The sequence below is a fragment of the Phaseolus vulgaris genome, chromosome 11 (assembly GCF_051622355.1).
Source record: "Phaseolus vulgaris cultivar YP4 chromosome 11, ASM5162235v1, whole genome shotgun sequence".
In the NCBI taxonomy this organism is placed as follows: domain Eukaryota; kingdom Viridiplantae; phylum Streptophyta; class Magnoliopsida; order Fabales; family Fabaceae; genus Phaseolus; species Phaseolus vulgaris.
In genome coordinates, this window is record NC_143508.1 from 18,977,813 (window position 1) to 19,003,832 (window position 26,020).

General features: G+C 48.1%; 1 long non-coding RNA gene across 2 annotated transcripts; it reads left to right on the forward strand.

Annotated features, from left to right (window-relative positions):
- Positions 1-6,375: 6,375 nt before the first annotated feature.
- LOC150023098 (uncharacterized) lies at positions 6,376-9,002 on the forward strand. 2 transcript variants are annotated; one of them, XR_016517622.1, is made up of 3 exons: positions 6,376-6,707; positions 6,839-7,070; positions 7,979-9,002. It is a non-coding gene; the product is annotated as an uncharacterized LOC150023098 (long non-coding RNA). The 2 variants fall into 2 exon arrangements; XR_016517623.1 differs by lacking the exon at positions 6,376-6,707 and having other exon boundaries at positions 6,774-7,070; positions 8,064-9,002.
- The last annotated feature ends 17,018 nt before the right edge of the window (positions 9,003-26,020 follow it).

A 26,020-nucleotide genomic window follows, 5' to 3' on the forward strand; every position in this document is an offset into this window, starting at 1 on the left:
ACGAACTTTTGAGGTACGCACGTTCAGATTGTCTTCTTTACGCTTGCGAGTTCTTGAGCATACTGTGAGAGAGAACATTGCACGGTTCCTTGAGAGTTCTTGAGTGTTTGCTCTTGAAGTATTTGGTGGTTCAGTCACTGACTTGGGCATTGGAGTGCGATCGGCCGCAGCGGCGTCGCTCTGTTCTTTTGCAGGTTCTTGAAGTGGATCGTGACGAAGGACGGAGGTTGAAGCGGTGCGCACGTCGATCCAAGTTTGATGAGGCAAGTTCCAACGTTCTGGTCAACAGGCAGGATCATCAGGCGCCCACCGTGGGGCCGTGTAAAACTTGTTCCCATCCGCAGCGTGAGTTCTTGGAGGTTTTCGTAGTTTTCTGCGTGGTTGTGTGCTGGTGCAACAATCGTTCGCTGTTCGTTTGAGATCTGTTCGGTGATTTCGCGTTTTCCACCGATTGTTTGGGTTTTTGTTCGGTGAAGTGAAGTTTTCTGCTGTTTACGCGAAATTTGTTCGGTGAAGTTTGAGTTCTTTGGCTCGTTTGGTTTGTCGTGGGAGAAGCGGTGGTTTCTGGTGGAGTTGCAGGTTTCTGTGGAGGTTCGCTGTGTTCTTGAGTTTCTTGCGAAGTTTTGCGAGGTTCTGACCGATTGATCGCTGAATCAATCGTAGTTGAAGTAAGTGTTGTTCGTTGCATTCTGTGATTCGCCAAGTTTCATGAGAAAAATGAGAAGCAATCATTCAAGTCCAGTTGCGCCCGTCGCTACTGAAGGCGCCGCCGCCATGACTATGGCGCAGATGGTAGAGATTATGCGCTCGTTGCAGGCAACTGTAGAAGCCTTGCGCATAGAACAGGCGAGAATGCATGAGGACCTGGCCGCCTCTCGGGCCAGGAATGATGAGCTTAGCAAGGTGACTGAAGAGTTGCGTCAAGCTCTTCAGGAGCAGCAAGGGCGTCCTATTGCTGAAGAGGTCGTGCCGTCGTCGCCACCTCGTGTTTTTCCTATGCCTTTCGCTCAGGCGATTACTGACACGCCTATTCCTGCGAGTGTGGTACCTGTCAAGGCTGTTTTTACCGGCGTAGAGGATCCTGAGGCTCATCTCACCACGTTCCATACGCAGATGATGCTGTCAGGAGGATCAGACGCCGTATACTGCAAGATGTTCGTGAGCACACTCCAGGGAACGGCGTTGAAGTGGTTTGTGAGCCTGCCTAACGGTCACATAACCAATTTCCAACAGTTCTCGAAGATTTTCGTCGAGCAGTACATCGTGAATAAGGCACCGCCCAGGGTGTCTTACGATTTGTTTGATATAAGGCAATATCAGGGAGAGTCCCTCAGGGACTACTTGAATCGCTTTGGGGCGCAGATGGTCAGATCGCCGGCTAAAGATGAAGAAATGCTGGTCTATGCATTTAAGAAGGGCGTGCTGCCGGGACCATTCTGCGAGGCGTTGATCAGGGCTCACCCCGCCACGTTTGCTGAGGTGAGGCGACTTGCGGTGGCCCACATCGCCGACGAGAGTGAAGTCGCCGAGAAGAGAGGAAGCATGGCTCCCGCTAGGCCACGTGCCCAGACCAGGATCCAGCCACAGAGGGTGCTGGAGACAGCGGCGGCCAGAAGGGATCAGAGGACTCGCCATCCTTATGATCCAAGGAAGAACAAGGGCAGGAGCCAAGGGCGCCAGCAACCAGCACGCCGGGAATATAATCGCCCGCCTAAGCACAAGTTTGTCATGGGATTGGCGGACCTGATCGCCATTCCCAACATATCCGCTAGGTTGAAAGCGCCAGAGAATGTGGGTGACAAGGTGCTGGGACCAAAGCCAGATGCCTGGTGTGAGTTTCACCAAGGCTTTGGCCACATCGTGGATTCGTGTTTAGCTTTAGGATACCAGCTCGACGATCTGGTAAAGAGCGGGTTCCTAAATGACTATTTGCTGGACAGAAGGACGGGGGGCGCGTCGAGCTCCCAACCAGCAGGTGGAGAAGCCCAGCAGCACGAGATGCCTACGCACGGGGAAATCCACACCATTGCAGGGGGTTTCTCAGGAGGTGGATGCACCGCATCACAGAGGAAGAGGTACGCGAGGTCTGTGATGACGGTGGATATGTTTGAAGACCACTCGCCGGAAGTGGATATTACATTCACCAAGCAGGATCTTCGGGACGTTGTGCCTCATGACAACGATCCCATAGTAATTTCTTTGATCACCGCAGGAAGAAAGGTCCACAGGGTTCTGGTGGACCAAGGAAGCTCGGCAGACGTGATGTTCTGGCCGACTTTCACGCAGTTGGAGCTGCCCCTTGACCAGCTGAGGCCCTATGGAGGGTGTTTGTATGGTTTCGCTGGTGACCAGGTGGAGGTCAGGGGATACATAGAATTGAGGACTACGTTTACAGACGAGGCGGGTTCGAGAACGGAGAAAATCACATACCTTGTTGTAAATGCTCCTTCAGCCTACAACATCCTGTTGGGAAGGCCCACGCTCAACAGGATAGGCGCTATACCATCGACCCGACACATGAAGGTGAAGTTGCCGTCTATGGAGGGGGTGGTGATCACCATCAAATCCGATCAGAAAGAAGCGAAGAAGTGCTATGAGAATAGCCTGAAAAACAAAAGATCGGTGAGTTACGTAACAACCACCCCGCCTCTCGGTGTGAAGCCCAGGTCGACGGTAATAGAAGAGACCGCCGGAGGAGACGTGGAGATGGTGGATGCTGAGCTAGGGGAGGGGAATGCCGGTCTGGAGGAAGAAGAGGCAAGGAATCGCCCTGAGGAAGCGAGAGAACTGGGAATCACCAGGGCGGTGATCGCCAGAGAAACCAGACCAAAACCCGTCGAGCAGTGGCTCGAGAGAGAGATCGGGGGGAAAATCTTCAAGCTGGGAAGATCCCTGGAGGTTGAGCTCTAGGACCAGATCGCCAAGGTGATAGAACGGCATCTGGATGCGTTTGCATGGTCCGCTTCGGACATGCCCGGGATCGATCCCGACTTCTTGTGCCATCATCTGGCGATGGACAACTTGGTGAGACCAGTGCGACAAAGAAGAAGAAAGTTCAACGAGGAGAGGAGGCAAGCGATTAGGGACGAAACACAGAAACTCCTCGCTGCAGGCCACATCAGGGAAGTCCAGTACCCTGAATGGTTGGCAAATGTCGTGCTGGTGAAGAAGAGTAATGGGAATTTCACTGATCTGAACAAGGCTTGCCCAAAGGATTCATATCCTTTACCAAGCATAGACGCCCTGGTGGACAGTGCTGCGGGGTGTAAGTTGTTGAGCTTCCTGGATGCCTTCTCGGGGTATAATCAGATCAAGATGCATCCCATGGATGAAGAGAAGACTGCATTCATGACCGAGAGATCGTGCTACTGCTACAAGGTGATGCCGTTTGGGCTGAAGAACGCGGGGGCCACGTACCAGAGGTTGATGGATCGAGTACTTGCACCGATGCTGGGAAGGAATGTGCAAGCGTACGTCGATGACATGGTCGTGACCTCGCCGGAAAAAAGCAAGCACATTGCAGACTTGGAGGAATTGTTCACGACGATCGCCAAGTTCAAATTGAAGCTGAATCCAGAGAAATGCATTTTCGGCGTGGAGGCTGGAAAGTTTTTGGGTTTCCTCTTGACTGAGAGAGGCATAGAGGCCAACCCGGATAAGTGTGCCGCCATCTTGGCGATGAGGAGCCCAGCTACCGTGAAGGAAGTACAACAGCTAATAGGTCGGATGGCCGCCCTGTCTCGCTTCGTGTCAGCTAGAGGAGAGAAGGGACATCCCTATTTTCAGTGCTTAAGGAGGAATAACAAGTTTGCTTGGACGAAGAAGTGCGAGGAAGCCTTCGTCAAGCTAAAGGAGTATCTGGCGAGCCCGCCGATTTTGTGTAAACCGCTGGTGGGAACCCCTCTCAGGTTGTATTTTGCTGTACTGAGAGGGCGGTGAGTGCGGTGCTCGCCCAGGATCAAGATCAGGCTCAAAAGCCTATTTATTTCGTTAGTAAGGTGCTGCAGGGCCCCGAAACGAGATATCAGGCCCTGGAGAAGGATGCGCTGGCTATGGTGTTTTCGGCGAGGAGGTTGCGCCACTATTTCCATAGCTTCACAATTCTGGTGATGACTGACCTGCCCATCCAGAAGGTTTTGAAGAAGCCCGACGTTGCGGGAAGGATGGTGAAGTGGGCAGTAGAGCTGTCAGAGTTTGACATTAAGTATGAACCCCGAGGCCCGATTAAGGGGCAAATCTTCGCAGATTTCGTGGTCGAGCTCTCATCTGAGGCGACGCGAGTTGAAGGGGACGATTTCCGTTGGGTGCTCTCGGTGGATGGATCGTCGAACCAGCAGGGTAGCGGTGCTGGAGTCATTTTGGAAGGACCCAACGGCGTGCTGATCGAACAATCTTTGAGGTTTGCCTTCAAAGCCAGCAACAATCAAGCAGAATATGAGGCACTGATCGCCGGGATTTTGCTGGCAAAGGAGATGGGAGCGAGGGTGTTGATGGCTAAGAGTGACTCGCTGCTAGTCACAGGGCAAGTAACAGGCGAGTTCCAGGCTAAAGATCCACAAATGGCGGCTTACTTGGAGTATGTGCAGGAATTGAAGAGTTCCTTTGCCTCCTTTGAAGTGGTGCATGTGCCCAGAGAGCAGAATGCCCGAGCTGACTTGCTAGCCAAGCTCGCCAGTTCAGGCAAGGGGGGTAGGCAGAGGACGGTGATTCAAGAAACTCTGAAGACGCCGAGGGCATTTGTAGCAGATCACCTGGTTCTTCAGATAAGCAGGGCGACGGAAAAAGCGGCAAGAAGTCACAGGTCTTTGACGCAAGAAACGTTGAGATCGCCGAGAATTAGAGCGTGTTGGGGAGAGAGGGTGAACATGACGCAGGTCTTAGCTACCCATGAGCCAGACACCTGGATAACACTGTACAAGCGATGCCTGGCAGATGGCCTTCTCCCGCTGGATCCGACAGAGGCTAGGAAGGTAAAGAAAAATTCTAGCAAGTACACATTGATTGATGGCGATCTGTACAGGTTTGGGTTCACTCACCCACTCCTGGAATGTGTACATGGCGAGAAGTGCACGAGAATCATGGCAGAGCTCCACGAAGGAATATGCGGAAGCCACGTCGGGGGTCGAGCTCTGGCAGCGAGGACTCTCCGTGCAGGTTACTACTGGCCATCGATGAGAGAAGACTGCAAGAGGTATGCACAGTGTTGCAAACAATGCCAACAGCACGCCGATTGGCACAAGGCGCCTCCCGAGGAGTTTAAATCGATTTACAGCCCTTGGCCGTTTCACACTTGGGGAATCGACATTCTGGGACCATTCCCGCTGGCGATCAGGCAGATGAAGTACTTGGTGGTGGCGATTGAGTATTTCACCAAGTGGATCGAAGCAGAACCAGTGGCCCAGATCACCGCACACAAGATCGAAGGTTTCGTGTGGAAGAACATTGTGTGCCGGTTTTGATGGAAACCGTCCAGCCTCAAAACTTTTGGCCAAGAAGATAGACGAAGATCGAGTTTTAATGAAGAGTTTGTAAAGTCTTTTTCTTCTTCTTAGTCTTGTAAAAATTGTATAGAGTAGTTAGGAAGTTTTGGGCCTTGTATTTTGGGCCAAAGTAGAGAAAGATGTAAATAGAAAACAAAGTAATGTGTAAAATAGTAAAAGAGGGGTGCAAATAGAAATGTAGGCAAGGAAGACATGAGTCTCCACATGTCTTCTCCTTAATGAAGAGGATTTGCACCAATAAGGTGGTGACACTTGTCACACTCTCATTTGAGAGTTTTTGAGAGACTTTATCCTATAAATAGGAGTCTCTTATACATGTATTTCTTTAACTTTGAATTAGTAATGAAATGCTGCCTAATTTTGGCCATTCTACTTGTTCTTAAGTTCTCCCTAGGTTAGTCTCCTTCAAGACTTAGCCTAGACTCTTTCCTAGTGAGTTGGCCTCACCTCTCACTCTCACAAATTCCTACTCCACTTCAATTCATGGAAACTCCTCTTGAGTTTCTTTAATGCTTCCGCTCATCATATCTCCTTCATCATTCATCCAAAGAAGAAATTACAAAGATCACTAATAGAAGAAGAACGTTTTTCCATCATTTGGTATTCAGAGTTATGGTTGTAAGATCTTCTTCTATTTTTTTCTATATTCCGTGTTGTTCATAATGTTCTTGATTGTCTTGAATGTTTACCGATTGATTTTGTGTTTTTTTGTCTTTTTGTTCGGTTCAAATTAATTGTTCTTACTTGAACCTTCATGTATGTGCTTTTAGGTGTTCTTGTGTTCATGTTCACGTGTGCTTTTGAATTTTTTGAGTTTTCTTCAAATTTGTTTGGTGAAATTTTCATATAATTGAGTCATTTTGATTTTATAATCATATATGTTTTGTCTAGAGTCATGTTTAGTCAAAATTTGTCATAAACTCCATTAGTTGAACTTTTTGAAGTTTTTTTTCAAATATCTTCATAGATTAGAGCTCTTGAGTGCTTTTGATTTTCATTTTTGAGTTCATAAATTGCTACTAGATCATTAGCAATTTTCTTTAAAGTTAGGTTTCCATTATCATCTTCTCCAAAATTCATTTTCGAAAATTCTCGAAAATGTTCCGAAAATATTTCGTGGTTCAAAAAGCATTTCAGTGGTGTGCACAGTAATCTGGCCAGTTCTTGCGGAATCTTGGAAATTGTGGTGGTACAGTGAATCCAGAGGTACGAATAGCAGATCTGGTTTAGGTTTCTCGGACTTTATTCTTGAAAATTTTCTCTGCGATTTGCATTGTTGTTCTTCATCTTCTGCATAATTTTTCTTCTTCGGCTTCATTTTGAATCGGTGTGCGAAGATTGATCAAAGAATAGTAACGGTGCAAAACGGAGGTTTGTGATTTCCGATGACCTAAATCGGAATCGCGCGCGGAGGAATTGTGAACGGAGGAATCGCAAACGACAGTGGCGTTTTCCAGTGGAATCGGTGAACGGAGAAGTCGACCGGAGAAATCTGTTTGAATCACGATCGAGTTGGTTTGGTGAATCGAAAATCGAAGAATTAAAACAGTGAAGAATGAATTTATTCATGTAAGTTCTTCTTCCGCTTCACTTCCGATTCCGAAGATTTGTGATTCTGCTTTTGCGTTCATCTGGTTCTTCATTTCTTTTTGGAGCGATTTTGGAAATCTATTATTGGAATCGGTTTCTGTACTGGATTGTTAAAGCATTGAAGCAATTTCTAGAGAGTTATTCCAATTCATAATTTAGCGTTTCTGGAAAATACTTTGTAATTGTTGAGTCAGTTTGATACATTGAAGTGTGCGCGCCAACTGTTTGTTTAAAATATAAAACACTGAAATTGGCATTGGAGTGTGATTGAATTGCAAGAACTGTATTGGTAAATACTTGTTATTGATTTGTGCTAGCTGGAATTGAATTCGCAACTTCCGTATTTGATTCAGAGGTGATTTTTGTGATTAAGTTGCAATTCAAACAAAACAGTTCAGTTCTTTATTGTTGGTGCAGTTTTGCCTACTTCAGTGCAGAATTTATGCATAAGATTGGTTGCATTCACTGGTTAATTGGAAATTGAATTCCTCGTGGTTAGTAGAAATTATAATTTCTGACTTTGGTGCCATGTAGTTGCTGTCTTGGTGCTGAATTTTCTGGTTTAGCTTGTGAAATTGGAAAAGTGAAGCTGTTGGTGAATTTTAAAATTGCAATTGACAATCGTAGGTCTTCATACTAGCTGTTCTGATTCAGATTTGATGACTTGAATTCTCTGCATCATTGATTCAATTTTGAAACTGTGCCTCTGAATTTTACGTCATTTTTTTTTCTTTGGTGCTGCTGTTTGAATCAAATTACTGCTAGGTGCAATTTTCTAACTAGCACAGCGTGAATTTTGAGCAGTAGCAATTGGAGTTGTTTTAGAATTGGTGCAGATTTTTATTTTTCAGCACACCATCTGTTTGATAATTTGACTTCACTTCTAGAATTGGTGCGGGATCTACAGTGCAGAAAATTTATTTGCTTCCAACAATTACTTTTGTAATACATGTGAGCAAAATTTGGGTGCAGCAACAATGTTCACTCAAAGATACATTTGAGAAATTGTGGGACCCACGAAAATAGAATTGAGACAAATAGTGGGTGGTCGTACGTGAACTTGCATCATATGTTCAGATTGAATGACCAATTGAATTAGCCAATTGAATTGAGAAGAACAGTGTAGAAGTTGGGATTCGCATGAAATTGGAGTGAAACAACACGATAACTTGGGTTGCACAATTCTAATTGAAGAATTTTAGTGCAGTAATTTTGGAGGTACGAAAAGCAGGATTACAATTTTTAATTTGGACCAAGCTACATTGGGCAGAACATTTTGGATTTCATGGTCTACTCAGAATTTTCATCATTCTTTGTTTTTCTTTTTGTAATCCAATTCTAGTGCCAATCTTTAGGTGCTTCTTTTGAGTGCTTACTTTCTTGAAAACCTTTAATTTCTTGCTTGTCTTGATTTTATGGATAATCTTTGTGTTTGTCATCTCTAATCTCCTTTGAGTTTCACTCTTCAAATTGAGCTTTTATTGTTTTTATTATTGACCTCTTGAAGTGGAATATACCTTGAATTTGTTCTTTGTGAGAATTGAGCTAACTTCTAGGTAGCATCCTAAGAGAAGGCAAAGGACTTTGCAAGGGGTACTCACCTTTGGAGGACAAACAAGTAAAGGCTTGGAGAGAAACACTTGTGAGAAAAGAGAAGAGAACTTTGAAGATTATTTTTTAAAATTTTGTGTGATTTCAATTGTTTTGTAATTTGGCCATTATCTTTACTTTAGGTGTCTTGGAAGAGCCTTTGGTGTTCTTCCATCTCCTACAAGTTTTCTTTAATTTTCTTATTAGATACACGCTTTAGACAGTGAGTGTGTCTTGAAGGTTCACAAGTGCCAACAAGCCTCACCATTAGGAGTCGTCTAGTTTAAATTTTTGCAATTTAAATTCTTAGTTTTTAAAAACTTTCTTTTAGTTTCTTTCTTTATAAAACTCTTTGTTTGTGTTGAAGAAGTTTTCATTGGAAGGAGATTTGTGAAGTGCATTGGGATAAGTTCTGGCTAGGAAAGACTTGGTACTTAAGAGTGTCCATTGTGACCCACCTCTCTTTCCTGGGAATTTACCTTGTGTGCTAAACTCACTTTCCTTCTTGTGAAAAATCTTTTAAATACAAAGCTTAATATGTCTATGTATACTTATCATCATAGTAGAAGAAAGATTTATAACCCTCATTATCAAAAAAAGGAAGGGATGCGTTTTGAGCCTAGAAGTTTATATTATTCTACCGAGCCTGAAGTATACATTCCTTACTTTGATGGAAATAAAAATGTTGAAGCATATTTAGAATGGGAAACAAAAGTTGATCAAATCTTTGAAAAACATCAATTGGATGAATTTAGAAAATTTTCCATGGCTACCCTAAGTTTTCAAGAATATGCTAGGTCTTGGTGGATACAAAGGGAAGCTGATGTTAGAATTGGTAGAAAATCAGAAATATTGAATTGGGATGAATTGAAGATGTGTATGAGAAGAAAGTTTGTTCCACCTTCATATGTGAAAAAGAAAAAGCTTAGAGAAGAAATGAAAGAGCTTGTAGAAAAAGGAAGAAATTTTATATACAGAGAAAAAGAATATGTTAGAAGAGACAAAGAGTTTAGAGAAAAATTCCAAGCTCTTGTCAGAAAGAAAAAAGAGAATGAGAAAAAGGAAAGTAAAAAAAACTCTTTTTCTCGAGTTGAATCAGATAGCGATAACATTTTATCTTCTCTAGAAAACCCTTGTGAGGATGTGCTTGAAGAAAAATCTATGTTTGGAGCTGAACCAAATATAGATATAAATATTTCCTCCACAGAAAATACAGAAGAATGTTTGATTGAAAAGGAAGAAGAAGTGGAAACCCACAAAGAAGAAGAGTCTTTTATGACACCCCCTGAAAGCATGGTTGAGAAAGAATCCTTAAAGGGGGATTGCAATACTTTGAACTCTTCTTTTCAATTATATAATGCTCATTCTTCTTCACAAAAATATCAAAAACAACACTTTGTGATGTTGTTGCCTAGCTTGGGCAATAAACAACACAAAGTGAACAAAAATATTTTTGAAATGAGCCTTATGTTTTTCTTTAAAAAGAATTTTAAAGAAGAGGGGACTTATTTTTGTTTAGTTTTCTTTTCTTTTAATTTTCTTTTAAAAAGGAAATTTATCTCATGTTTGTTTGATGTTTATTGCAGATTGACATTTGACCCAGGAGGAAAACATCAAATAAATAGAGGTTGCTGTCATTGAGCATGATTCAGATCTGAGGACAGATCCTTTTCAAGAGGGAGGGGATGATGGAAACCGTCCAGCCTCAAAACTTTTGGCCAAGAAGATAGACGAAGATCGAGTTTTAATGAAGAGTTTGTAAAGTCTTTTTCTTCTTCTTAGTCTTGTAAAAATTGTATAGAGTAGTTAGGAAGTTTTGGGCCTTGTATTTTGGGCCAAAGTAGAGAAAGATGTAAATAGAAAACAAAGTAATGTGTAAAATAGTAAAAGAGGGGTGCAAATAGAAATGTAGGCAAGGAAGACATGAGTCTCCACATGTCTTCTCCTTAATGAAGAGGATTTGCACCAATAAGGTGGTGACACTTGTCACACTCTCATTTGAGAGTTTTTGAGAGACTTTATCCTATAAATAGGAGTCTCTTATACATGTATTTCTTTAACTTTGAATTAGTAATGAAATGCTGCCTAATTTTGGCCATTCTACTTGTTCTTAAGTTCTCCCTAGGTTAGTCTCCTTCAAGACTTAGCCTAGACTCTTTCCTAGTGAGTTGGCCTCACCTCTCACTCTCACAAATTCCTACTCCACTTCAATTCATGGAAACTCCTCTTGAGTTTCTTTAATGCTTCCGCTCATCATATCTCCTTCATCATTCATCCAAAGAAGAAATTACAAAGATCACTAATAGAAGAAGAACGTTTTTCCATCAGGTTTGGTGTGCCCAAGCGCCTGGTGTCGGACAATGGGACTCAGTTTGCAAGCCACCTGTTGAAGAAGCTGTGCGAAGGGGTGGGAATTCAACAAGTGTTTGCATCCGTCGAGCACCCTCAGACAAATGGCCAAGTAGAGTCAGCTAATCGGGTGTTGTTGAGAGGGTTGAAGAGAAGGCTAAAGAAAGCCAAAGGAAGCTGGGCTGAGGAGGTACCCCGTATAGTCTGGACGTACCACACCACTGAGCAGTCAGGAACCCATGAGACCCCGTTCAGCTTGGTCTATGGATGCGACGCAATGATTCCAGTGGAGATCCAGGAGAGCTCGCCGAGATTCCAGAACTTCGTAGAGGAAGACTCGAATGAGGAGAGAAGGTTGAACCTGGATCTATTGGATGAAGTCAGGGAAGAGGCGAGATTGAAGGCGGAAGCGGTGAAGAGAAGGATTGAACGAAGATATAACTCAAAGGCGATGCCGAGACAGTTTAGAGAAGGCGACTTGGTGATGAGGAAAGCCCACCAGTACGAGATGGAGAATAAACTGTCGCCCAAGTGGAAGGGACCGTTCAGAATAACCGAGGCGCTCGGGAACGACGCCTACCGCTTAGAGACATTGGAAGGAGGGGCGATTCCTCGCACTTGGAACGCCACGCACCTCAAGTTATATTACAGTTGAGAACTTTGTAAGTAAAGATAAACACGAAGTTACATTACAATGTCTCTGTTAAAACAGTTTGAAGGGGGCACTCTTTTTTCCCTAAGGAGGGTTTTTAACGAGGCCACCCAATAAAGAGAAGTTTTCAAAAGTTTAAGTTGTTTCAGATTGCATGCCTGTTGTTTTCAGAAAGTTTTGAAGAAAAACCTTGTCACTTATATGTGACTTAAGGCGAGTTAAAGATATATTGCATGCTTTCTAAAAGGTTTTAACTCCTCATCGTCTTTCGGCGATCGGAGGCATCAGTTAAAGCTTAAGTCCTCATCTTCTTTCGGCGATCGGAGGCATCAGTTAAAGTTTTAAGTCCTCATCGTCTTTTAGCGATCGGAGGCACCAGTTAAAGTTAAAGTCCTCATCGTCTTTCGGCGATCGGAGGCACCAGGTAAAAGACCTCAACGCCCTCGCGCGTTCTGAGGCGAGATAAAGACCTCCTCGCCGTCGAGCGAGTGCAGGCGAGGAAGAGTGAAAAGTCCTCAGTGTTTCTGGGGGCGAGAAGATGTAACGCCTGGGGCAATGTAGAGGCACTAGTGAAAAGTCCTCAGTGTTTCTGGGGGCGAGAAGATGTAACCCCTGGGGCAATGTAGAGGCACCAGTGAAAAGTCCTCAGTGTTTCTGGGGACGAGAAGATGTAACCCCTGGGGCAATGTAGAGGCACCAGTGAAAAGTCCTCAGTGTTTCTGGGGGCGAGAAGATGTAACCCCTAGGGCAATGTAGAGGCACCAGTGAAAAGTCCTCAGTGTTTCTGGGGGGGAGGAGATGTAACCCCTGGGGCAATGTAGAGGCACGATTTAAAGACCTTCTCGCCTATGAGCGAGTTCAGGCGAGTTAAAAGACCTTCTCGCCTATGAGCGAGTTCAGGCTAGTTAAAAGGCCTTCTCGCCTATGAGCGAGTTCAGGCAAGAGAAAATCCTTCTCGTCTCGAACGAGTTCAGGTATGGTGTAGAGGGCGGAAGAAGTTTGGAAGGTGGCTAAGGTAGGTTCGAAGAGAGCGCCTAGCCACCCGATCTCTTGTTCTGAAGCTCAAGGAGGTAGAGAAGGATCCGAAAGGCGCCTCTACCCCCAGATAAAAGAACAATGGCCAAGGCAGGAAGCCAGAAAGAAGCTGATATCGCCAAGTGAGTCTTTGGCGACCAGAAAAAGTTCAAGCAGAGGGCGAGAAAGTTAAAGACCCGTTTTTGATGAAGCAGATCGGGTGAAGCGATGTTTTAAGCCAGTAGTTGAGTTAAAGTTCGTCGTTTGAAGAATGGTTTTACGCTGAAGTTCATTGCATTGAGATTACAAGTTGTTAAAGTGGTTGTTATTTGAAGTTGAAGTGGTTCGAAGCAGTTAAGTATATGATCACGCTTACGAAATCGTTAAGTTAATTTCTTGAAGCAAACTGTGCAAGGAAAGTTAAAGCAGCTAAAGAAGTTATAAGAGGAAATACACAGACTTTGTTATTAAAATAAGTATCAGTTCAAGAACACATATACAGGAAAATATGAAGTTTATTACAATTATATGCAAAGGGAAAGCGTAAAGGTAGTGGATGGAGGGAATTGATCAGTCTTCAGCGGGAACCACCTTCCCATCCACCACCTCGTTGTTGAGGGACACCATGCTAAGATCCAGATCGGGGAACAAGCAGGCGAACTGTTCCCGTGCGGCCTCGAATCCAGCAGCAAGAATTTGGGCAGAACTCAGATTAAGCTCTTCAATTTGTTTCTTGAGTTCTTCAGTTTGTTCCTTCAGCCCCTTGTTCTGCTGCTCCAGCTCTTCAGCTTGCTTCTTGAGTTTGTCGATGGTTTCCTGAGCTTGGAGAAGGTCTTCAGCAACCTTCTTGGATTCTGCCTGCACCTGGCCCTATTCAGCAGCGATTTTCCCCTTCTCTGTGTTGGCTTCAGCAAGCTTTGCCATGGTGTCGTCCCTTTCTTTTTCCACCGCCCCCAGGAAGACCTCCCGATCGGCTGACCTTTGCTCCAGTTTCTTCACCTTGGCGGCATCAGCTTTGATCAAGGCCTCCAGGTCAGCCACTTTCACGCGATAAGGCACCAGCTTGCTCTCTAGCTCGATCTTCTCTTGAGCCAAGAGCTGTACCTTATGGCGGAGATCGGTGGCCTCCTTGCGTGCCACCCTGAGCTCGGTGCTCATTGCATCTTCTACTCGGGAGTGTTCAATCTCCGCGAGTGTCAGATTGCAGGACTACTTCTCCGCCTCAATCCTTATAGTGTTGTTCTCAGTTCGAAGGGCGTAGAGGTCGTCCTGGAGCTTCCTGGGGGAGCTCTCCACAGCTCTAGAGATAATGGTGGGGAAGTCCTCTGCCATCATCTTCAGTTTGGCCGAGAAAGGCTCCCACATCCTCGTGACCTCGAGAGAGAGGTTTGCTTGTGGAGGCACCGGGTGGGCTCGTTGTTGGCTCTCGCCGCCACCTTCTTTAGTTGGTTGCTCAGCAGGTGCTTCTTGGCGTGGTGGCGACGTCGGGGATTCAGTAATCAGAATCGGAGAGTTGTGGGCAACCTCATCCCCGATTGGAGCAACGTTTGCGGTTGAGGCATTTGAAGGAGGACCCCCTCCAGCTGATACATAAGGCGTGGAGGCGCTCGGGGGGTCCTCCATGAAGTTTGGCTCGGGGGCCTCAACCGCAGGTGGCGCAGACGCCAATGGAATTGCTTGGACTGGTGAGGCAGGAGCTGGCGGAGGAGGCAATGTTGGAGGTGGAGCAGGCGTGGATGGCGGTGTTGATGTTGGAAGAGGGGGTGGAGCAGATGGAGAAGAAGGTGCCACCCTCTTCCTCTTCGTGACGAGGCCATCTTCAGTTGCCTCGTCGTCATCCTCTTCCTCCTCGTGGACTATTTGGGGGGCTTTCCTCTTGGGTTTCCTGAGGACAAGCTTTTTGCGTTGGTTGGCGGGTTGGACATCGGGAGGAGTTGGACCTTTGGGTGGCGATCGGCCCTGTGCGGCGGCGATCTCCACCACCGAGTTCGGCACGGTTTGTGAACCCGATGCCAACCCGTGGGTTCGGGCGAGCGCCCTCAGTTCAGCGAGCTTGCCCTGACCCAACATATTATCTGCATAGAGCAAAAATGCATGGGTTAGCTCAGAGAGAAAATAAATGCATAAGGCAGTATGCAGCAAAGCAGATAAATGGTGCAGAAAAATAAAACCAAAGTCTTGCGCACAACGCACAAGACGCCCAGAAATAGTTAACAGAGGTAATGTTAGAATAAAGGCTTAGACGTTCTAACCTATGCGAATTTCGAGTTGGTCCTCGAAGAATTCGAAGCAGATGAGCGTGGTGGTGAGGAAGGTGATGTTAGCATCTGCCACGCTCTTCCAGAAGAAGTAGAGGTCTCTGTCCAAGGCACCCATGCTATCCGAACTTCTTGGCCTCCTGAAGCTACTCTTGGACTCTTTGTTCCCCTTGTTTACCCAATACAAGGGGAAACCGTCGAGCAACGAAGCGTCCTTGTCATTGGGGCGCACCTGGACGAATTTGCCTTTCCAGTCTTTGTAGGATTGTTGGAAGATAGAGAGGATCGACCTCCCAGCAATCCCGTTCAAGCTTACCCACAGGCGATCTCCTGGGTGCTTGGCTTCAAAAAGAAATAAGAAAACATCCACTGATGCTGGCAACCCAGATGGTCGCACATGACCTGGAACGCCCGCACGAACGCCTAGCTGTTGGGATGGAGTTGGGCGGCGGCGATGTTGAGTTCGGTAAGAAGCTCCCTCTCAAAGCGAGTGAAGGGAAACCTAAGTTTCACCTTCTTGAACAGGGTTGTGTAAACGAAGCAGAAGGGTCCACCGTTGTTCCCCTTGTCGTCGGTGCAAACTAGCAGGTCGGGGGGGCAAGGTAGCACCGTCATCTGTTCGTCGTGCTCCTTATGGAATGATTGGTGAGGCTCGTCCCCTTTCTTTAGTCGCAGAACTGCCCCAGCAGAATTTACAGAAGACGTTTCCCTCAACAAAGTCGAGGTGGCCCAGGGGTATAGTTTTTTGAAGTCTAGGGAGGGAACAGAGGCTCCTCCGGCAACGGGTGGAGTGGCCTGAGCCAAGTTGGGGCGGGAGGGTGCAGGCCTCTCAGCCTGAGAAGACGAAGCACCACGTGCTCGTGGTGGGTCATGTGCTTGTGAGGAGGGGTTTCGTGATGAAGGAGGAGGGTTTGGGGTGATCTTTGAGTGAGTCATTGCGGAAGCTGTAGAGGAAAAAGAAAAGGAAAAATGATCAGGGTACGCAGAGGCTGACTCGATCATGGAAGAAGGGTGAAAAACGAACGAACGTAGGTTCGTTGTGACGTTGACGAAGCCCTAAGTTACGAGAAAGAAGAAATGGAAAAAACAACCCACAACGTATGCACCAGACAGTTAAAGGATGATGCGAATCGGTTAAAATGCAGGAAAAACCAGCAGGAGAAGGAAAGGAAGTACCTTTTTATGATCGGAAGAGTGATGGAAGAAGTTGGTGATTCAGGAGGTTGAAGAACGTTGAAAGCTTTTTTGCAGAAGAGAGTTGGAGCGTCTGAGAATGCGAAGAAAGTGATGGAACAGTGGAGCGAAATGGGTTTAAGGGTTTTTCGAAATGGGTTTGGGAAGCGCAAACGTTAACTGAAGGTAACCGTTGATGAAGCCACGTGTCGAGCGATGGGTGAGGTGTTTGGTGGAGCGTCAGAGAAGCTGAAAGTACAATCGCTTGAAATTCTGCGCCATGCCATGTAGATCGGTATTGACGTGACTCTTTTAGTCTTTTCGCTGGACAAGTCTTCGCTTAAGACTGGGCGGCTTGTGTACCGCCCTGGTAGTCAGAAGTGATGACGTGGCATCAAGCTACAGTATCGGCGTGTTGACAAGACGCCAGGTTGGCAGAAGGGAAAGAAGTCGGGGGGCTCGTGAAGTCGCCAGTTATTAAGTGGGCGTGTTCCGATCTCCAGCATACCAGAACCGGCGATCACCGGGTTAAAGATGAAGTCGCCAGATGTAAACTCAGGCGACCAAGGGATTGGAGATCGCCAGAGCAAGCACATCGCCGAAGATGAAGGTGGTGCAGATTATGAAGGCGGCCGGCGAGACCACAGGGAAGGTGTACGAAGGCACCCTAACTCGCCAATTCCAGTAGAGATCGCGCTCCCAAGTTAGCTATGCACTGGGCATTACCATGCATAAGTAACTTAGCCAAAAGAGAGTCAGAAGCAGCGCCCAAGTCAAGGAGGCTCCAGATGATGGCACGTGTACGACTGGATGCGAGCCACGTGTCCAGGTGCGTAACTGCCAGGAGAGAGAAAGTGACCAGGTATTTAAAGGTTTCCCAACGAACTTTTGAGGTACGCACGTTCAGATTGTCTTCTTTACGCTTGCGAGTTCTTGAGCATACTGTGAGAGAGAACATTGCACGGTTCCTTGAGAGTTCTTGAGTGTTTGCTCTTGCATACTGTAAGGCGTCGCCTAGGTGAAGAGACGCCAAGTGCCACTAACGCCAAGAGGAAGCGTCGCTAAGGTAATGCGTCGCCTAGGTGAAGGCATCGCCCAGTTAAGGCGTCGCCCAAATAGGGCGTCGCCAAGGTCAAATGTCACAAAGGCGAGGCGATCACCGTGTGGCTCCCCGATACCCATGGGTAGGAAAGACCATGGAGGGAGCGACGCCGTGGGAGGGCCTCAAATCCCGATAAACCGAGGAAGTAATAAAGAGAAGAGAAAGATGGCTTCAAGGCCATAGTGATAGCGCCAGTGTAGGACAGCCTGACTCGTGAGGTACCCCTGCCACCCCAGAGACGCCTTTGGGACAGATACGACTCAAGAGGAGGGTCACGCCCAGAGTAGCCAGGTGCAGGGTACGAGAGGAAGGCAGATACGCTCTCAAAGTGAGTGACTAGATGTTTGGAGGCATGAGTTGGCACCCAAAGAGTCACCCCTTGTGCAGTTGCACTCCCAAGCAGGAGGACTCACACGAAGAAATGCCCCCAGATGGGGTCATGGCGTTGTGAGGCCCTCCACGTGTACAGCAGCCAGGTCAGAATAGAAACGCCATTTTGCCAGGTACCAGGTAATTAAAGTTATTTAATACAGTTTCCGTTTCGAGCGTTTAAGGTACTATAAATGCTCCCAAGCGTTTTTGACGTCTTAAATGCGCTACGTTTTATAATTAAATGCGCTTTAAGGCGCTTTAAATGCTAGGGTAGTTTAAATAGGGCCTCGAATGTTGGGAACGGGGTTCGAACTTTTGGCAAATTTTCCAGAAACTCTCTAGTTGCTTGCTCAAGCTTTGAGGTTACGTACAAGGGACTGGGGAAAGATCTTTGCCAGGGGGAGAAAATATACACTAGACACAGTTTCCTTTTTACCACCTTCAGAGTGCCATACGCGGTGCTCCGATACGGAGGTGCATAGTTGTACCGCCCTGGTGGTCGGATGCGATGACGTGGCATCCTGTTACAGTGTAGGCGTGTTGACAAGGCGCCAGGTTGACAGTTGGGAAGGAAGTCGGGAGGCACGTGTAGTCGCCGATAGTTAAGTTGGCGTGTTCCGATCTCCAGCTTACCAGAATAGGCGATCGCCAGGTTGAGGACGAAGTCGCCAGACGCAGACTCAGACGACCAGGCAGTCGGAGATCGCCAGAGCAAGCACATCGCCGAAGTTAAAGGAGAAGCAGATTATGAAGGCGGCCGGCGAGACCACAGGGAAGGTGTATGAAGGCCCTACCTCGCCAGTTTCAGTAGAGATCGCACTCCTGAGTTAGCTATGCACTGGGCAGCACCATGCATAGGTAACTTAGCCAAAATGAGAGTAAAAGTAGCGCCAAGTCAGGGAGCCTCCAGATGATGGCACGTGTACAGTTGGATACGAGCCACGTGTCCAAGTCTGTAACTGTCAGGAGAGAGAAAACCACCAGGTATATAAGAGTTCCTAACAGATTTTCTAAGGTACGCACGTTCAGTTCATACACTTTACGCTTGCGAGTGACAGAGCTGTTTGTGAGAGAGATTTGCACGGTTCCAGTTCTTAGTATTTGGTGATACCGTCACTGACTTGAGCGTCGGAGTGCGATCGGCCGCAGCGGCGCCGTATCGTTTCTTTGCAGGTTCTTGAGATAGATCCAGAGGAGGAACGGAGGTGAGAAGCGGCGCGCACGTCGATCCTTTGACGAGGCATTCTCCAGCGCTCCGGTCAACAGGCAGGATCATCAGGCGCCCACCGTGGGACCGTGTAAAACGTGTTCCCATCCACAGCGTGAGTTCGTGGAGGTTTTCGAGGTTTTCTGCGCGGTTGTGTGCTGGTGCAACCGTCGTTCTTGGTTTCTTTGAGTTTCGTTCGGTGAAGTTTGTGTTTTAAACCGTTCGTTTGGCTTTTCGATCGGCGGATTCGAGTTCTTTCGAGTGGTTGTTTGGTTCGCGGGGAAACGGTGGTTTTTGGTGAAGCTGCGATTTTCTTCGAAGGTTTGCGGTGTTCTTGAAGTTCTTACGCAGTTTCTTGAATCTTCTCCGATCGGTCGCTGATTCGTTCGTGGTTGAAGTGTTATTTGCTGTGCTTCTGTGGTTCGCTGAAGTTAATGAGAAAGATGAGAAGCAATCGTTCCAGTCCCGTGGCTCCCGTCGCAGCTGAAGGCGACGCCGCCATGACCATGGCGCAGATGGCAGAAATGATGCGCTCATTGCAGGCCACTGTAGAAGCCTCGCGCGTCGAGCAGGCAAGGATACATGAAGACCTGGTCGCCTCTCGCGCCAGAAACGAGGAGCTCAGCAAGGTAGCTGAGGAGCTACGTCGAGCTCTTCAGGAGCAGCAGGTTCGTTCTTCCGCTGAAGAGGTGGCACCGTCGACGCCGCCTCGTGTTTTCCCAATGCCTTTCATTCAGGCGATTACCGACACGCCAATTCCCACGAGCGTGGTCCCGGTTAAAGCTGTTTTTACTGGCGTGGAAGATCCAGAGGCTCATCTGACCACGTTCCACACACAGATGATGCTGTCAGGAGGGTCGGATGCTGTCTATTGTAAGATGTTCGTGAGCACGCTCCAGGGAACGGCGATGGAGTGGTTTGTGAGCCTGCCTAATGGCCACATAACTAATTTTCAGCAATTCTCGAAAATCTTTGTCGAGCAGTATATTGTGAACAAGGCACCGCCCAGAGTGTCCTATGATCTGTTTGATATAAGGCAGTACCATGGGGAGTCCCTCAGAGACTACCTCAATCGCTTCGGAGCACAGATGGTCAGATCGCCGGCCAAGGATGAAGAAATGCTGGTTTATGCCTTCAAGAAGGGCGTGCAGCCAGGGCCATTCTGCGAAGCCTTGATCAGGGCTCATCCAGCGACGTTTGCTGAAGTCAGGCGACTTGCGGTGGCTCACATCGCCGACGAGAGTGAGGTCGCCGAGAAGAGAGGCAGTGTGGCTCCCGTCAGGCCACGCGCCCAGACCAGGATCCAGCCACAGAGGGTGCTGGAAACGGCAGCGGCGGCCAGAAAGGATCAAAGGACTCGCTATCCTTACGATAGGAGAAATAAGGGAAGAAGCCAAGCGCGCCAACCGCCAGCACGCCAACAACCAGCACGCCGGGAATACAATCGCCCGCCTAAGCACAAATTCGTCATGGGACTAGCGGACCTGATCGCTATCCCTAACATATCTGCTAGATTGAAGGCGCCCGAGAAGGTGGGCGACAAGGTGCTAGGGTCGAAGCCGGATGTCTGGTGCGAGTTCCACCAGTGCTTTGGCCACAACCTGGACTCGTGTTTGTCTTTAGGGTACCAGCTCGACGATCTGGTTAAGAGCGGGTTCCTAAACGACTATCTGCTGGACAGAAGGACCGGAGGAGCGTCGAGTTCCCAGCCGGCAGGGGGAGAAGCCCAGCAACACGAGATGCCTATCCATGGGGAGATCCACACCATTGCAGGGGGTTTCTCGGGTGGTGGATGCACCGCATCGCAGAGGAAAAAGTACGCGCGATCGGTGATGTCGGTGGACATGTTTGAAGATCACTCGCCCGAAGTGGACATTACGTTCACCAAGCAGGATCTTCGGGACGTTGTGCCTCACGACAACGATCCCATTGTTATTTCGTTGATCACGGCGGGAAGGAAGGTTCACCGAGTTCTGGTGGACCAAGGAAGTTCGGCAGACGTGATGTTCTGGCCGACTTTCACGCAGCTAGAATTGCCCCTTGACCAGCTAAGGCCCTATGGAGGGTGCTTGTATGGGTTCGTTGGCGACCAGGTGGAAGTCAGGGGGTACATTGAGCTGAGAACCACGTTTACCGATGAGGCTGGGTCGAGGACGGAGAAAATCAAGTACCTCATCGTAAACGCCCCTTCAGCATATAACATCCTGCTGGGAAGGCCCACCCTTAACAGGATAGGCGCAATTCCATCGACTCGGCACATGAAGGTGAAGCTGCCGTCCATGGAAGGGGTGGTAATCACGATAAAGTCTGATCAGAAGGAAGCGAAAAAGTGCTATGAAAATAGCCTGAAAAATAAAAGATCAGTGAGCTATGTCACAACCACCCCACCGCCCGGTGTGAAGCCCAGACCGCAGATAATGGAGGAGGCCGCCGGAAGGGACGTAGAGATGGTAGATGCTGAGCTGGGGGAGAGGAATGCTGCCCTGGAGGAAGAAGAGGCGCGGAATCGCCCGGAGGAAGCAAGGGAACTCGGAATCGCCAAGGCGGTGATCGCCAGAGAATCAAGGCCCAAGCCCGTCGAGCAGTGGCTCGAGAAGGAGATCGGGGGGAAAGTTTTCAAGCTCGGAAGATCTCTGGAGGTCGATCTCCAGGACCAGATCGCCAAGGTGATTGAACGGCATCTGGACGCGTTTGCCTGGTCCGCTTCGGACATGCCCGGGATCGATCCCGACTTCTTGTGCCATCATCTGGCGATGGACAACATGGTGAGACCGGTGCGGCAAAGAAGGAGGAAATTTAATGAAGAGAGGAGGCAGGCGATCAAGGATGAGACCCAGAAACTCCTCGCTGCAGGCCACATCAGGGAAGTCCAGTACCCTGAGTGGTTGGTGAATGTCGTGCTGGTGAAGAAGAGCAACGGGAAATGGCGCATGTGCGTCGATTTCACCGACCTGAATAAGGCTTGTCCAAAGGATTCGTATCCTTTACCAAGCATTGATGCCCTGGTTGATAGTGCTGTAGGGTGCAAGCTGCTGAGTTTCCTGGACGCCTTCTCGGGCTATAATCAGATCAAGATGCATCCCATGGATGAAGAAAAAACAGCCTTCATGACGGAGAGGTCGTGCTACTGCTATAAGGTGATGCCGTTTGGGCTGAAGAATGCGGGGGCCACGTACCAGAGGCTGATGGACCGAGTACTTGCACCAATGCTGGGAAGGAACGTGCAAGCTTACGTCGATGACATGGTCGTGACCTCGCAGGAGAAAAGCAAGCACGTTGCAGACTTGGAAGAATTGTTCACGACGATCGCCAAGTTCAAGTTGAAGCTCAACCCAGAGAAATGCATTTTCGGCGTGGAGGCTGGAAAATTTTTGGGTTTTCTCTTGACTGAAAGAGGAATAGAAGCCAATCCGGACAAATGTGCCGCCATCTTGGCGATGAGAAGCCCGGCTACAGTAAAAGAGGTCCAGCAGCTGACAGGTCGGATGGCAGCACTATCCCGCTTCGTGTCAGCAAGCGGAGAAAAGGGGCATCCCTATTTCCAGTGTCTGCGGCGCAATAACAAGTTCGCTTGGACGAAAGAGTGCGAGGAAGCTTTCGTCAAGCTGAAGGAATATTTGGCGAGCCCGCCGGTTCTGTGCAAACCACTGGCGGGAATCCCTCTCAGATTGTATTTTGCTGTGACTGAGAGGGCGGTGAGTGCGGTGCTCGCCCAGGACCAAGATCAGGCTCAGAAGCCTATCTATTTTGTGAGCAAGGTGTTGCAGGGCCCAGAAATGAGATATCAGGCCCTGGAGAAGGCGGCGCTGGCTGTGGTGTTTTCGGCGAGGAGGTTGCGCCACTACTTCCACAGCTTCACAATACTGGTGATGACTGACCTGCCCATCCAGAAGGTCTTGAAGAAGCCTGACGTTGCAGGAAGAATGGTGAAGTGGGCAGTGGAGTTGTCAGAGTTTGACATTAAATATGAGCCTCGAGGCCCGATCAAAGGGCAAATCTTTGCAGATTTTGTAGTCGAGCTCTCTTCAGAGGCGACGCGGGTTGAAGGAGACGATTTCCGTTGGGTACTCTCGGTGGATGGATCGTCAAACCAGCAGGGTAGCGGTGCTGGAGTCATATTGGAAGGACCCAACGGCGTGCTGATCGAACAATCGTTGAGATTCGCCTTCAAAGCCAGCAACAATCAAGCAGAGTATGAGGCGCTGATCGCCGGGATTCTGCTGGCTAAGGAAATGGGAGCCAGAGTGCTGATGGCTAAGAGTGACTCGCTGCTAGTCACAGGGCAAGTAACAGGCGAGTTCCAGGCTAAAGATCCACAAATGGCGGCTTACTTGGCGTATGTGCAGGAATTGAAGAGTTCCTTTGCCTCTTTTGAAGTGGTACATGTGCCCCGAGAACAGAATGCCCGAGCTGACTTGCTTGCTAAGCTCGCTAGCTCAGGCAAGGGGGGTAGGCAGAGGACAGTGATTCAAGAAACTTTGAAGACGCCGAGGGCATTTGTAGCAGATCACCTGGTCCTTCAGATAAGCAGGTCGACGGAGAGAGCAGCGAGAAGCCATAAGTCTTTGACGCAAGAAACTCTTAGATCGCCGAGAATTAGAGCATGTCGAGGAGAGAAAGTGGACGTGATGCAGGTCTGTGCCACCCATGAGCCAGACACTTGGATAACACAGTACAAGCGGTGCCTGGCAGATGGTCTCCTCCCGCTAGATCCAACAGAAGCTAGGAAGGTAAAGAAAAATTCCAGTAAGTATACATTGATTGATGGCGATCTGTACAGGTTTGGATTCACTCACCCACTCCTGGAATGTATACACGGCGAGAAGTGCACGAGAATTATGGCAGAGCTCCACGAAGGAATATGTGGAAGTCACGTCGGGGGTCGAGCTCTGGCCGCGAGGACTCTCCGTGCAGGCTACTATTGGCCATCCATGAGAGAAGATTGCTAGAAGTATGCCCAGTGCTGCAAACAATGCCAGCAGCACGCCGATTGGCACAAGGCACCTCCCGAGGAGTTGAAGTCGATCTATAGCCCTTGGCCGTTTCATACTTGGGGAATCGACATCCTGGGACCTTTTCCACTGGCGATCAGGCAGATGAAGTACTTGGTGGTGGCGATTGAGTATTTCACCAAATGGATTGAAGCAGAACCAGTGGCCCAGATCACCGCGCACAAGATCGAAGGCTTTGTATGGAAGAACATTGTGTGCCGGTTTGGAGTGCCTAAGCGCCTGGTATCAGATAATGGGACTCAGTTTGCGAGCCACCTGTTGAAGAAGCTTTGCGAAGGGGTCGGAATTCAGCAAGTGTTTGCATCCGTCGAGCACCCTCAAACTAATGGCCAGGTGGAATCAGCTAATCGGGTGTTGCTGAGAGGTTTGAAGAGAAGGCTTGAGAAAGCCAAGGGAAGTTGGGCTGAGGAGGTGCCCCGTATAGTCTGGGCGTACCACACCACCGAGCAGTCCGGAACCCATGAGACCCCGTTTAGCTTGGTCTATGGGTGTGACGCCATGATTCCGGTGGAGATTCAGGAAAGCTCGCCGAGATTCCAGAACTTCGTAGAGGAAGACTCGAATGAAGAGAGAAGGCTGAACCTGGATCTGCTGGATGAGGTCAGGGAGGAGGCAAGGCTGAAGGCTGAGGCGGTGAAGAGAAGGGTCGAGCGAAGGTACAACTCAAAGGTGATGCCAAGGCAGTTTAGAGAAGGCAATCTGGTGATGAGAAAGGCCCACCAGTACGAGATGGAGAATAAGCTATCACCCAAGTGGACTGGACCGTTCAGAATAACCGAGGCACTCGGGAACGGAGCCTATCGCTTGGAGATGTTGGAAGGGGGGGCGATCCCTCGTACATGGAACGCCACACACCTGAAGTTGTACTATAGCTAAGAGCTTTGTAAGTAAAGACAAACACAAATATTACATTGCAATGTCTCTGTTAAAACAGTTTCAAGGGGGCACTCTTTTTTCCCTAAGGAGGGTTTTTAATGAGGCCACCCAATAAAAGAAGAGTTTTCGAAGTATAAGGTGTTTTCAGATTGCATATGTGTTATTTCCAAAAGTTTCGAAGAAAGACCTTGTCATTCGTACATGATTTAAGGCACGAAAAGATATGTCGCGTGTTTTCTAAAGTTTTAAAGTCCTCATCGTTTTTTGGCGATTAGAGGCACCAGCTAAGTTTTTAAAGTCCTCATCGTTTTTCGGCGATTAGAGGCACCAGTTAAGTTTTTAAGTCCTCATCGTTTATCGGCGATCGGAGGCACCAGATCAAAGACCTCCTCGCCGTCGAGCGAGTGCAGGCGAGAAAGGTCCTCAGTGCATCCAGGGGGGAGGAGATGTACGCCCTGGGCAAGTTGAGGCACCGGATAAAGTCCTTATCGCCGTTGTGCGAACTAAGGCCCATCAAAGACCTCCTCGCCGTCGAGCGAGTGCAGGCATGAGAAAGAAAAGGTCCTCAGTGCATCCAGGGGGGAGGAGATGTACACCCTGGGCAAGTTGAGGCACCAGACAAAGTCCTTCTCGCCGTCGAGCGAGTTAAGGCCGTTTAAAGTCCTTCTCGCCGATGAGCGAGTTCAGGCGAGTAAAAGTCCTTCTCGCCGATGAGCGAGTTCAGGCGAGTTAAAGGACCTTCTCGCTTGTGTGCGGGTATAGGCAAGATAAAATCCTTTTCGTCTTGAACGAGTTCAGGTATGGCGAAGAGGGTGGAAGAAGCTTGAAAGGTGGCTAAGGTAGGTTCGAAGAGAACGCCTAGCCAGCCAGTCTCTAGCTCTGGGGTTCAGGGAGGTAAAGGAAGATCCCAAAGGGCATTTCTGCCTCAGATAAAGAAATGACTGCCAAAGCATGAGGCTGGAAAAAGCTGGTGTTACCAAGAGGTCTAGGTGATCGCGAAAAGTTCAAACACGGCGAGAAGGTTGAAAGACTTGTTTGATAAAGCGGGTCAAGTGGGACGTTGTTTGAACCAATGATTGAATCACAGTTCGTTGCTTGAAACTTTTCTTACGATCAGGTTAGTGCCTCAGGGGTACAAGTTGTTTAAAGCGATTATTGCTTAAGTTTGAATCGGCTCGAAGCAGTTACGCCAAAGGTCATGTTTGCAAAATCGCTAAGTTAAACGCAGCAGAGTTAAACATACAAAGAAAGTAAAGCGCTCAAAAGGAGTCAGAAGAAATGTCCAAGTTTCGCTATTGAAATAAGTAGCTGTTCAAAATACGTG